The sequence below is a fragment of the Python bivittatus genome, unplaced genomic scaffold, assembly GCF_059951505.1.
Source record: "Python bivittatus isolate LINGU-HERP-01145 unplaced genomic scaffold, Pbiv_v1 ctg000330_np1212, whole genome shotgun sequence".
Taxonomy (NCBI): Eukaryota; Metazoa; Chordata; class Lepidosauria; order Squamata; family Pythonidae; genus Python; species Python bivittatus.
Genome location: NW_028277058.1, coordinates 46,017,748 through 46,030,575, shown reverse-complemented (window position 1 = coordinate 46,030,575; position 12,828 = coordinate 46,017,748). Strand labels below are relative to the sequence as shown.

Here is a 12,828-nt window from a genome sequence, read left to right as displayed (position 1 = left end):
AGAAACATGTTCCTTCTCTACTGAGAAGTATAGAAATTATTTTCAATGGCTCCTACCTAATTTCATTAAATTATGCTCAGTAATGTCCAGAGTTCTCCTATCATCAGTCATCCCTCATCAGCTCTATTTCTATACTGGAAAAGACTTGCTGGAAAGCCTCTTCCCAAGTATTCTAGGGGAACACTTGGAAACATGATGAGTTTTCTGAAGACTGAGAGACTGAAAAAAAAAATACTATGAACTGAGCAGATGGGATACTTGCTCACCCCTACCATCATGTTTCTGGAGGGAAAGGTTTCATACAAGGGCTTGTCTTTCATATTTCAAAATATACCATCCTTTCCTAACAAAGGAAAGACGGCATCAGAAGAACAATTCTTCAACAGTGGAACATCACTGTCTTAGGAAGTGTGGACTCTCCTTCTCTGAAGGTGCTTAAAGGAAGTTGGATAACTATCAGTTGGAGATGCTTTAGAAGTAGATACCTGCACTAGGCAGGGGAAAGGTTTAGATAATTGCCAAGGTCCTGTTCAATCCTTCATTCTATGATTCCAAGTTACAGAACAGGTGTCATACCATTATGTTGGTTCCAGTTAAAAAGGTAGCCTATTAAATAAGACTGAATTGCATTTTTTTTAATCCCCATGTTCTTAGGACATTCTAAGGGCCTTATAATTTAGAAAATGATAATGCCCTCATATTGCCTTAACCCACTTTTTTCCCTTTTCCCTCAAGAATGTGATCAGTGGCACTGCAGTCTTTAGGGCCATAGAATTAAATCCCTAAATTTTAATATACACTGATGGGTCCCAGAAAGTCTTTTAGCATACAATAGCACCTGTCTCATTATTACAAAGCAAATACACATTGGAACTTCACGTCACAGAAGTTTCATGGGCTTGGACACATCCATACATCCAATCTCTGCAACTGGATTCCAGCATGAATACAGAGTCTATAGCCAGGTGTGCTGTTTGTGTGTACATAAGCAACATACTTTTAAAAAAAAATTACTTGCTGATTCCACTCACATACCATACATAATGGTTACAAACCTATCAGCTGCCTTTATATCACATGTTGAGTTTGATTAATTCCAAATTGGGTTAATTTTTTGTGGCTTAGCATTTAAGATAGACCGAGACTAGTTTATGGATGAAATATATTATGCAGATCCAGAAAATGGATTAATTCCATTACCAGGTTAAGTGTACTGTGTAAGTAAGGGATTCTCAAATTGGATCAGGACTGCCCAGAGTTTGAGGAGGGAGTCACAACTTTCAAAAAAACTGCTCAGAGCTTTACTTGTGCAAGCTGGTGGCACAAATTTTGGAACCTCCCTACAAGAATATTGATTGAAATTTAATCATTCAAAGGAGTACATTAATTTCTTACCTAGCCCTAACCCCCAATGAAATAATTAGTCTAATCAGGGATAGGGTGTCACACAAGTTCATTCATCATTTTAGGGGAGTCATAGTAGTGCAAAGCTTGAAAACTGTTGATGTAAACACCAAGGCAGAACAACCTAAAGCTGCAAAATAAAAACCATCCAAGAAGTATTTGTACATATTTATTCATTTTGCAGAAGTACCCTTGCAGATAAAAATGTTGATTGCAACAAGTAGCAAAGGCAGTTGAAATATTTGCCAATGCCAGATAGAAAGAAACATCACAACAGAGGACAGTAATGACATGGTCTGCATGACCAGCATACACAGTTCCAGAGAATTCTCATTCTTGTTTGTTTGGCCTGACAAAGAATAACTCAAAGCCACTACAGCAGATGCCACAATCACAGCTGTAATTTTGCCAGCTTGCAGCAAATTAAAAATGGCAGCTCTTCCTCCTGTATGTAGCCAATCCAGGCACAATCCAGATTGGACGCAAGTGAATCCACCATACAGTGTTTCCCTGAAATATTTTCCCTTAATAACCTCATTTTACACTTATCTGAATGTTGTAATGTTTTAACAATTGCACAATTGCACAATTTTGTTAGATTAAATGTGTACAGAAGGACAAAGTTTGAGAAACAAATGTGTTTAAAATGATTCCATTTTCTGTGCATTTTTAACATTTCAATTGGATGCAGTAATGGAAATCTATTTTTAGCTGTGGTCAGAGGCAATGACACTGGCATTTTTTTCTTTATGCTCTGGTTCAAATTAGGGATTCACCGATCAGTATAAATTTCCATTTTACTATATGTATTTGTAGGATAGTTAATTCCTTTTTTTAAATATATTTTAAAATATATTTATTTCTATTTTCCTTGCAATTTCCCACTAACACATGGTGGAAGAACCTGGATAAATTGACTATTTATTGTAGGGTTGGGGGAAGGTAGAACAAACATTGTGTCATACAGGAGATGAATAATTTTTCCCCCAAAACATAGCCACCCTTCCTTCCCATTCCTTTACAAATGGATCTGACCAAATAAATGAGATTTTGTGCACTATTTTGACAAAATGAATAGTTGCAGTCTATTCAGTGCCAAGACAGGCCCCTTTTTAATGAAATTTGCAAATCCACCCTAGTAGAAATCCATGGTAAAGTTCTTCTCCATCCCTAATTCAGCCAAATATTAAAGGTTATAACTGTCTGTCCTTGTTTGGAAAGTGGAGGGGGAGTTGTTAAATTGAACTCATGCCTAGAGCTGTCATATCTACAAAACCAAAGGATACCACCCTCACCCACCAGTATCAAGTGGTGCTCCAATGAAACCAGTTTTAAAAGTAGCTTCCCATCCCCAAATCCATTTATAGTATGCCCTAGGTTTTATTGGTGGTAAGTACTATTGAGTGAAAAGTATCCTCTCGCTTCCTCTGGGCACACAATGATTTTGTGCCAATTCAAAAGAGGTTTTGGATCTGTGTGATTCTCTAATATTGGTGAGTTCAGCAAATGAGCTGACTGAGTTCTGTCTCAGCTGCAGAGCAAGCAACACTGCAACAGTGAAGTTCTGCAGAGTGTGTGGTCAATCTATTTCCCCACTGGATGGAGCATTTGTCCCAACCCCACCCCCCCACCCCACCCCCAGTTCCTGAGTTCCAGCCATTTTGCCAGATCTTTTAAAGGGAAAGCTGAATTATACGGGTGAAAGTGACAAGAATTCTGTCCATTTCCCCTTCTCTTGGTCAAGGGAGAAACAGGCATTCAAAACATCCGGTTATTTGAATAGTTCTGTTTCTTTTTTTCCCTATTTGCGTGAGGTCCAGTAATGAGATTTTAGTTATTACAGAAGTATGTCAGTGTGAAACAGCTATTACAGTGAGTTCTAGGTCCTGCAACCTAAAACCTATATTTTATTTATTTATTTAGAACCACTTCAGCCTGTTCATTGATTAGGGTATTGGGAAAGCAGTTGGTTGCAAATTGATGATATGATATCATTCTACTTTTAGAACTCCCAATGGGATTCTTAATACAGGAGGAACGATAGTAAAGCGGCTTCACCCAATTACCAACACCCAGCTTTTTTTTCCTTTTCTTTTTCACAGCCAATGAGACTACATGTGCTGAAAATATGAAGAAAAGTGAGGCTAGGGATTTACAAGTAGTCCTTGTTTAGCAACTATCTCATTTAGCGACCGTTCAGTTACAACAGTGATAAAAAGTAACTTTGTGACCAATCCTTGCATTTACAACCTTTGCAGGTCTGTAAAGCAAAGGAAAGCTGAAGTAAGATCATAAGCACAGTTGTGGTTTCACTTAGTGACCGCTTCACTTAACAACCAATTTGCCGGTCCCAATTGTGGTTGCTAAACGAGGACTACCTATTTCATTTTCTTTGTAACAGAAGTGAAAGATATTTTTATTGGGCCGATAATAGACTGAATGACATATTTTGCAGGCTCCCATGGGTCACTCGAGGGAGCAGCAATTAGGTCTCTGGGTTCTCTGCAGGCTTTCAGCTTTCCAAGATCAACAGGAGGGGAGATATCAGCAGTGTGCTTCAGACTAGATGGGACAGGGGAGTTGAAAAAATGTCATGTCAAAAACCCTCAGTCTTATTCCAGATTCAATTGCCTAGGGTTGGATTTGGTACATACTGATGGGAAAGTAACCCTCACTGGACTCAGCAGACTTTCTCTCTCAACAGACATGTGTTGTAGGCATGTGAAGCATCTATATTCCAAACCAAAAAGGTACTTCAGAGCCATGGGAGAATTGCAGCTGACAACACCTTTCTGCAACAGAGGACAACCATGGGATCCCAGGGGGGAAAAAAAAAAATTTGGTTTAAGGAGTTGCAGACAGGTATTTCTTGCATACCCTCGCAGGCTTTGAAGTACCCTTGGCCTTTGAATGTAAAGCACTGCCCAATCCCAATACATATGATTGCACCATGAATCCTCAGTACATTGTTTCTCAACCTCAGCAACTTTAAGACATGTGGACTCCAACTCCCAGAAATCCCCATGCTGGCTGGGGAATACTGGGAGTTGGAGTACACACATTTAAAAGTTGCTGAGGTTGAGAAACACTGCCTCAGTAGGTCTGATGAATATGCATTGTCTAGGGTGTAAGGACAATCAATGAGAACTTACTATCAAATTAGTTAATAGTGCTCTTCAACTGCTTTTTAAAATGTATTTTAAGTTGTTATCCATTTATCTCATGCGCTTATATTTACAGATAGTCCTTGACTTACAACCATTCATTTAATGATCATTTGAAGTTACAACAACACTGAAAAAAGTGACTTATGACCGGTCCTTACACTTACAACCGTCACAGCATCCCCGCGGTCACTTGCTCAAAATTCAGGCACTTGGCAACCAGCATGTATTTACGACAGTTGCAGCATCCCAGGATCATATGATCACCATTTGCGACCTTCTCAGTGGGCTTCCAACAAGCAAAGTCAATGGTGAAAGCAGGATTCACTTGACAACCATGTGATTCACTTAATGACTGTGGCAAAAAAAGTCATAAAATTGGGCATGACTCTCTTAACAACCACATCACTTAGCAATAGAAGTTCCGGTCCCAATTGTGGTCATAAGTCGAGGACTACCTGTAATTGGGGACTTTTCTGTGTAGTGTACCTGAAGAGCCCTGAACATGTTAATGGAAGGGGAGTATATGGAAACATTGAATAAATATGTGGTCTAGTAATGAACCTCCAAAAGTAAAATGAAAAATCTATAAAAGATCTTAAAAGTACCATGAACATTCACCCACAGAAAAGGAAGTTTGAGTGATAAAATAGGGAAAATATCCCATGCTTAAATAGGAGAGTGGCTAGGAGAAAACCAGAAAGGTGAATGACTGTGAAGATGCTTTTAAATTCTCTGTTCCCTGTGAGCAAGGGTGGTAAGATCAAAGGCAATTACACAAAAGATCTGGGTCAAGCAAAGCAAGGCAAGGGAGTCCCACGAGGAATTATCTGACCTGGTTTCATATTCAGCTACACACTGACTGCTGTATACTTTTCTTGAAAGGTAAGAAAGAGGCTTAAAGTGAATCTTATCCAAGAAACTTATTTTGACAGCTGAGCATACATTTCTTAGAATACATTTTTCTGGGAAAACATTTTGAAGTGTTTTTCTTTCACTGCCCTCTAGAAAAAGGCCACTTTGTAGAACTGTTCTTACCATATTCAACTTTTTTGTGTACGTGCTATCATTTCTCTCCCTCTCTCTCTCTCTCTCTCACACACACACACACACACACAAACACACACACACTCAGACACACACAAAAGCTTCAGAATGGGGCTGATATTCAGACATTATGAAGAAAGCAAAATGATGGCTGGGATGCCAAGCAGTTCTTACTACAACCACTTGCAATGAAACAGAGTATATGCTAGGCTGAAGGCTGTTGCCACTATACAAGAAATTACAGGAGTTCTCTTCTCCTTCTCTCCTTGGAGGACAAATGTGGAGATTTGGTGACATTATCTTCACAATTTCATTATACAGTTTTGCAGAGAACCATTGCACAGGGCCTTTTGTTACATTAACTAATGACATATAGTACTCACAAACTACGTTATATTCTGCCCTGGAATAATCACCTGCTATAAATAAAACAACAACTAACTGACCTTGGCTAATCTCAAAAGAAGCTAAGCAGAGTCAGAGGTGGTTAAGACTTGTATGGGAGAACACCAGGAAACAGGAGGGCTGTCAGCTAGACTGGAAAATCAAAACAACATTTCAGAGTAAGCGGTAGTAAACTGCTTCATATGTTGCCAAGAAAAATGGCATTGTTGTGTTCATGAAAACACCAGTTGCTGAGCTCAATTCAACCTTATAGATAACATGAGCAAGAATGTGACATTGCTGGAAAGGAATGTTCCTTTTTTTTTTTTTCTTAAAATTTGTTTAAACTTTAAAGTGCAAATCTGTAGAGCATCAGAATGTCTAAAATTATTAAAAATGATGATCATGACAAATAATGTAGCCTCATATGTATCAAATCACTTAAAATAGAAAAGAGGTCTCAGCTATCTCTTTAACAAAAACAGAAAAGTATATCATGAATAATGCTAATTTATAGTGTACCTGTCATTCCCATTAGTGAAGAAATTTGATCTTGTGGAGCATTCAGTCATGGGATAGTGATAGCCTCCTATATTCTGAAATTGTACACTCGAGGGCTTTCAGTGCAAATCCTGGCTCCTCCCCAACATGCTCTGTATACACAGGTCAAATCTTTGCGAAGAGCTATGATATTTGCAGTGACAGTTTACAGTCCAGTCCCAATTCGATTACAATTTCATTAGTCAAACTCATCTCTCATAACTCAAATAACTTCATGAAATCAAACAGCTTTGAGAGATCATCTGCCTTAAGCTCCCAGCAGATTCCATATGTCTGGTATTCTTGTGACATATTTACATTTGTTCACTCAACACAAACCAAAATGAATTTTGATTTTTTTTTTTTTGAACCAAGGCTCAGGAAATACTACCCAGAAAGTATGAAATACTGTGGATAACAAAGACTAAATCTGTACATTCATGAGAAATTCAGCACCATCTATCATGATTCTGTATCTTTTAGCACTGTTGGCAAGGATGATGATTGTTAATGCATGGGAAAGTTTTTAATTCATATATTCAACATAAATAACTTATGGTTTGCTAAGTATCAGAAATAATATTTGTTGAGGTTCAGGAAACCCCTTAACATTATAAAAACAAAGGTTGTTTTCTGTGAATATATAAAAAAAATGTACTTCTTCCTTACTGTATTCTTACCTCCTTACACAAAAATCCCCTTAAATTTTAAATTAAAAAAAAATGTTATGAAGCAAATGATTCATAAGCAATCACTTAGATATTAAATCATTCCAGTTTAAAGAAGGAAGGAAAAAAGAATTCTACTCAGATCAAGTAAAGGATATTTCAAGGTTAACATTCTTAGCAGATGGCAGAATTTGATCTTAATCTCTTGTCATGGTGATTGGGGTACTTCTTAATTCTACCATTGTTTCTGGACTCTGCCTTTGAAGCACAAATGGTTGGCCTTCTTTTGTCCTTGTATCTCTGCTCTGTCCACAAAATAATCCAGACAGGAACTCAGTATGTCCCTTTCCATTTCACCCTGCTTCCTTAAACTTTTGTAATATTTATCCATATTGATCTGTCATAATTTCAAAGTGATGTTATTATCCAATAGCTAAATGGAGTGTTCTGCTGTTTCATCAAATCCACACTTAGCTGAGATCATGGAACTTGATCCATTATCCTATTAGCCTTCAGAAGTAATCCCCTGGGTGAGATTCACTGCCTCCCCTTCACTCCTTCTATGACTGGCAAAGGAAGAAAATTGTGTGTAGACACAGCCACAAATGGAAGTAGGAACAAAAGGCATTTTCTACCAGACATTTGAACTATAGAAATATACACTAAATACCTATGTTTGGGAGGGAAAGACACAATACATACATATTCCTAGGAATACTGATGTGGATTTCCTTCTGTAAAATACATGTGTAAATCTAGGCAGAGAGTTTTTTATTGCTCACTTGGAAAGGAAGAATTCTACTCTAGCAGATGAATGTTCAGATTTTAAATAAACAATGTGTGTATGTGTGTGCGTTGATCATTTGGGGGGCTGGAGGGTGAGGATGCATGATCTTAAGGTTGATCTTCTGTGCTGCAAATGAGGAACAGCCTCTACAAAGAGTCTCAGTCCTCCATAATCTTTCTGATTTCCACCCTGTCTAAATAATAAGTTCTGATTTGAGGATAGAGGACATTTTTGTGAAAAAGAAAGAAAAATCCCAAATGTCCCAACCATTTCATTCATTTTCAAAAGTAAGTCAGATATGTCTTGGGCGAAGGGTAAATGCTATCCAGATTTTGGTCTTCCTACCACTCAGAACATTATGATTTGCTAGGAATGAAATAAATCCAGAAACATTTCCATTGTGATGACTTGCATTTTTTTTTTTATATCCCACCCCAAAAACCACTTCTTAGACCATAGTTATTCATGCAATCTTTTATCTCATATTCTTAATTGAAACAAAGCCTAAGGATCTCTAAGTGATTATTCTGGCCTCATCCCCAATTCCAATGGTCTTCCTTGTGTACATGTGCTATTTTCCTCCCTCAATCTAAATAAAAAAGATGAGTTTTTGGCACATAAACTTTTTAAAACTTTCATTGCTTTGTAAAACACCATGCCAAATGATGGTTCTGTATTTATTATTAAAAATATTTCTGTTTGTGATGAAAGGGGAGAAAACCAAATGTCTATTTGAGGCTATAATAGCACAGGAGAAAGAGTACATGATCACATTGCAGTGTTTTCTCTCCAAATGAAACAGTGATTTACATCCTTCATAATTATAAACTTTAAATCTCTGGCCAGCTGACAATTCATGTTTATTCCCTGGATCTTTGATTAAAATTTAATTAAAAGCAAATAGAGGCATAAAATTTCTGGATTTTAGGACTTAATCCAATGAGACTTGTAGGAGCACACAAATGAGAAGATAACATTTTGTCACATATTATTTTATTGTTTATCAAGTGAGCTCAAATAGGAAAGATAAGCTTGAGTGTGGAAGAGAAAGTGGGGACATGCCCCCTGGCTCTGTTCACAGTGTTTCACCAGCCTTGCTCTGATGTGCCTTCAGCCATACTTCCAGGGGGCCATGCCTTGTGAACGGATATTAAAGGCAGATACATGCAGGCGCATCTTTAAGTAAAATAATGAAGACATAGCAATGCCATACATATAGCAAATGATTAAACTCTAATTTTGATTGAAAACCAGTTCAGATTTTTAATTTATGTCTTCTTCATGGATTTGCTGCTCACTGAACAGGAAGGAAGGCAGGAAGGAAGGCAGACAGGCAGGAAGGCGGGCAGGCGGGAAGCAAGGGATTTAGCTGTATAATTCTAAAGGTGTTGTAGGCCAGGAATGAAGAATGGTAAACAAACTGTCCCACGAATACAACTTTAAACAGATTCCAAACTGATCTGAAATTTGCAGCTAGGACAGCTGGATCTCCAGCCCAGGTTGACCTGTTGTTGAATCCTCAATCCGCAATTGAATCAGAACAAGAATGCAGTTAGATGTTCTTCAGAGAGATGTGTTAAAACTATAAATTTACTTAATATTTAATCATATAAAGTTGTTATGGAGGCTGCTTGATTTTTTTAACCCCCATCAAGCTCCGGAACAGCCTCCATAATGTTCTACACCTTTTTCCAATAGAATGACCTCCAGGTGGGCTAGAAATTATGGGAGTGGAACTATAAATTGCATGCTGTATTTAGTTTGGATGCTTGAGTTTTACTTTTAAAAATTCAGCCAACTGCCCAGCCTTCATTAATCACCATTTCTTAGATCAACTTTCCTGACAAGGATAACATGGGATAGTTCTATCACACAGGTCAGAACTGACAAATTGGAACCCAAGGAACTAAACTTTGCCTTTAATACAGTGAAGAAATGGAGGCTGAGAGGCGTGTTACACTTCCCTTCCCCAGTCCCTCTTCTCATCCTATTCTGTATAGAACTTATGGAGCAAAATTAAAGTTCCATTTCCTAAAGCAGGTAGAAAGGGATGGCAGGAGGTATAGTGACACATTGTTTCCTACTCCCTTGTTAACAATTAAAGATGGAACTTTATAGGTTTTTCTATGTCACCAAATCCCAGGATATTGTTTGAAGGCACATGATGCAGCAACCATATTGAAACTAACTAAGTATGAAACTCTGTATGGTCTGCCATCATTCCTATATACCACTTGGAGTTCCATAGAGAAATCGCTAATATATATAAATGTATTTTATTTATTTAACAAATTTATATGGCCATCCATCTCACTGAACATGACTATGGGCAGCATGCAATCAACAATTAAAACAATGTCACAGCTGTTAAAAAATAAATTAAAGCAAAATTGTGGGAGAAGAACATCTATCTAAGCACAATATAACCGTTGCACAGGCTACCTTAAGCCCTTTCAAGGAAGCTTGGCCTGTTTGTTTAAAAAAATGTTTAAAAAGCACAATTTTCTGTTACATTAAATAGTTGGTCACCATCACACCAGCAAAAGGATGACACCATATAAATTTTCTTGTAAAAAAAAAAATACAGATTTAATTAAATTCACAAAAGTAGAGTCAAAGAAGCAGAACAATGTGCATTTGCAGACTTTTCATGCTAGAAAAACTCATTTTGGCTCTAGTAATCTGCAGCCTTGTCCTTGTCATCTTCTAAATGTCAACACATCCACTGAAGCAGAAGCAAAAGTGACTAACACTAGCTGGTACTTGGAAAAAAGTATGCAAAGCTTTGCCCTCTGTTTAGTGCTGACACAAGGGCACACGCTCTTCAGAGATGGAATGGCTAGAATCAGGCTCTTCCACATGTCCACCAACTCCCTCCTCTCAAGTGGGGCTCAACAGGCAATCCTGAGGGGATTTGGGCCCTCTTTCTACTTTTAAATTGTCTCTTGAACCTTTTAATGAAAAAGGAGAGAAACAGTGATATCCATGCATTTTACTCCTTATGATTCCCTCAGTAATCACAATAGGAAGAAGGGATCACCAGGAAGACCCCTCCACGGTTGATGAATGCTGCTCATATTATTTGATACTCAGAACTTTGAAACTATAAAGGGGAGGGGGTACCAACTCCCACCTCACAACAGGAAGAAATGTCATCCCTGCTCCCCACAAAAATACATATTCTGAAGTCACTCAGGTCTTCTCTGCTTCATCAACTTTCTCCAGCCATGGAAACAGATGAACTGAGATGCTACCTTAGGAGTACTTAACTACCTTTTACTCAGTGCCTTTCCTCCAAGCTGCAATTTTATGTGAAATTATGTGTGGGTGGCTGGCTTACCAAATTACAGTCAGAAACAAGCTAAGCCAAAAAACTAACTTACTTTGAGTTGCAAAATCTCCTGCCTCCGTTAAACCGTCTTCAGATCCCAGGGATGAGTTGTCGGAGCTTGCTTCACCTTTGCTCTGCAAAAGCAAGGGGTCGTTGGGTTCCCCCCCCCCTCTGAAAACTATAGACTCCTCTGCACTCCCTGCGTTTCCGACCGTCCCACTTCCTCGCAGTTCACTTTCTTCTCTTTGAATGTCCTCACCACGGCTGGGCTACTCAAGGCAGGGAAACTGATCCTTCCTTTGACTATGGATAAAGCAGGCTGTGAATGAGCAAGTGGTGTGTGTGTGAGAGAGGGAGGGAGGGAGGGAGGAAAGAAAGGGAGGGGAAAGCACAATTCACTCCTGGGCACTGATTGAGAAGCTCATTAAAAGCAGGTCACTCAAGGGTTAGATTCTCCCACCACAATCTGACAAAAAACAGGAAGAGAGAAATGGCAAAAACTTTCCTAGTCAGGAATATCATCTTTGTTTGGTTTGGTTTGGTTTTCACAGAGTTTAAGGCAGGGAAATGTAAGAGTTAACACCTCAGGGTTTAAAAACTTCAGAGGCTGTAAGCAGCATCCAATCAGTTTCTCAGCTTTTCTCCACCAGGGAATCTCAGCCCCATGCTCAGGAGATGAGGCGGGGAGCTTACACCACCTTCTTTAAACAGCTAGTTAAGATTGTGTGTGTGATATTGTGCCTAAGCAAGCGGTCAACTCATGTGACCAGTGTAACAGCGATTGGAGGAATCCATTCACAAAAAGATCGCAGGAGTGGACTCTGTAGTTGGACAATTGGTTTCGACATGAAGCTGACAAGTGCATAGTACTAACAAACTAGGGAAAGGTGAACTCCCCCAAAGTCAGCTAAAAAACTCAAATTGTTCCTCCCCCCCCCCCCGAGTTAACAAAAAAAGTCAGTTTGGTCTACTGCTCAAATAAATTATCTTTGGTGAAATAGCATTTCAAAGGCAAGAGAATTTTGGAAAGATTGTCATTGTGGAATGTGGTATTCTTGTACCTCTTTAATTCCAAGGGTTGCAAAGGATGTGCATGAATGTCCTCTCTTTCTTTCTATAATCATCTCCCCAAGAGTTTGCAGCTTTCCAAGCTTCCATTAAATCCCAAAGGGAGACACCAGGAGGAAACTGCTCCCATGATACCCCACCCCACCCCAGACTGGGAAGTGTGGGAAATCAGACAATTTCAGAGTGATGGTAACAGACACGTGTAATCAAAACCAGGAGCACTTCTGGCAACTCCAAAAATGAAGAAACTTGAAAACAGAAGTTTGAAAGAAATGATCAGGTACTTTGAGAAAAATAGAAGAACAGAGAAAAACAGAAGAAGAGAAAATGGTGGTTACTCTAAAGACAGATTTTGGCACAGACCTAGTCAGTTCTGCATTGTTTGCTAAAAAAAAAAAAAAGCAAAGATTAATACCCTTTTTGTTCTTCTTTCTA

At 38.6% G+C, this 12,828-nt stretch overlaps 1 protein-coding gene across 3 annotated transcripts in view; it reads right to left on the bottom strand.

Moving 5' to 3' along the window:
* Positions 1-11,825, bottom strand: part of PTN (pleiotrophin) — a 100,319-nt gene extending 88,494 nt beyond the window's left edge. For 2 of the 3 annotated variants that reach the window (XM_088141160.1, XM_088141161.1), the window contains exon 1: positions 11,378-11,825. The gene's annotated coding sequence lies outside the window, so the exon portion shown is untranslated. The remainder of the gene's footprint in view (positions 1-11,377) is intronic. The other variant, XM_088141162.1, reaches the window with a different exon arrangement.
* Between the last annotated feature and the right edge of the window lie 1,003 nt (positions 11,826-12,828).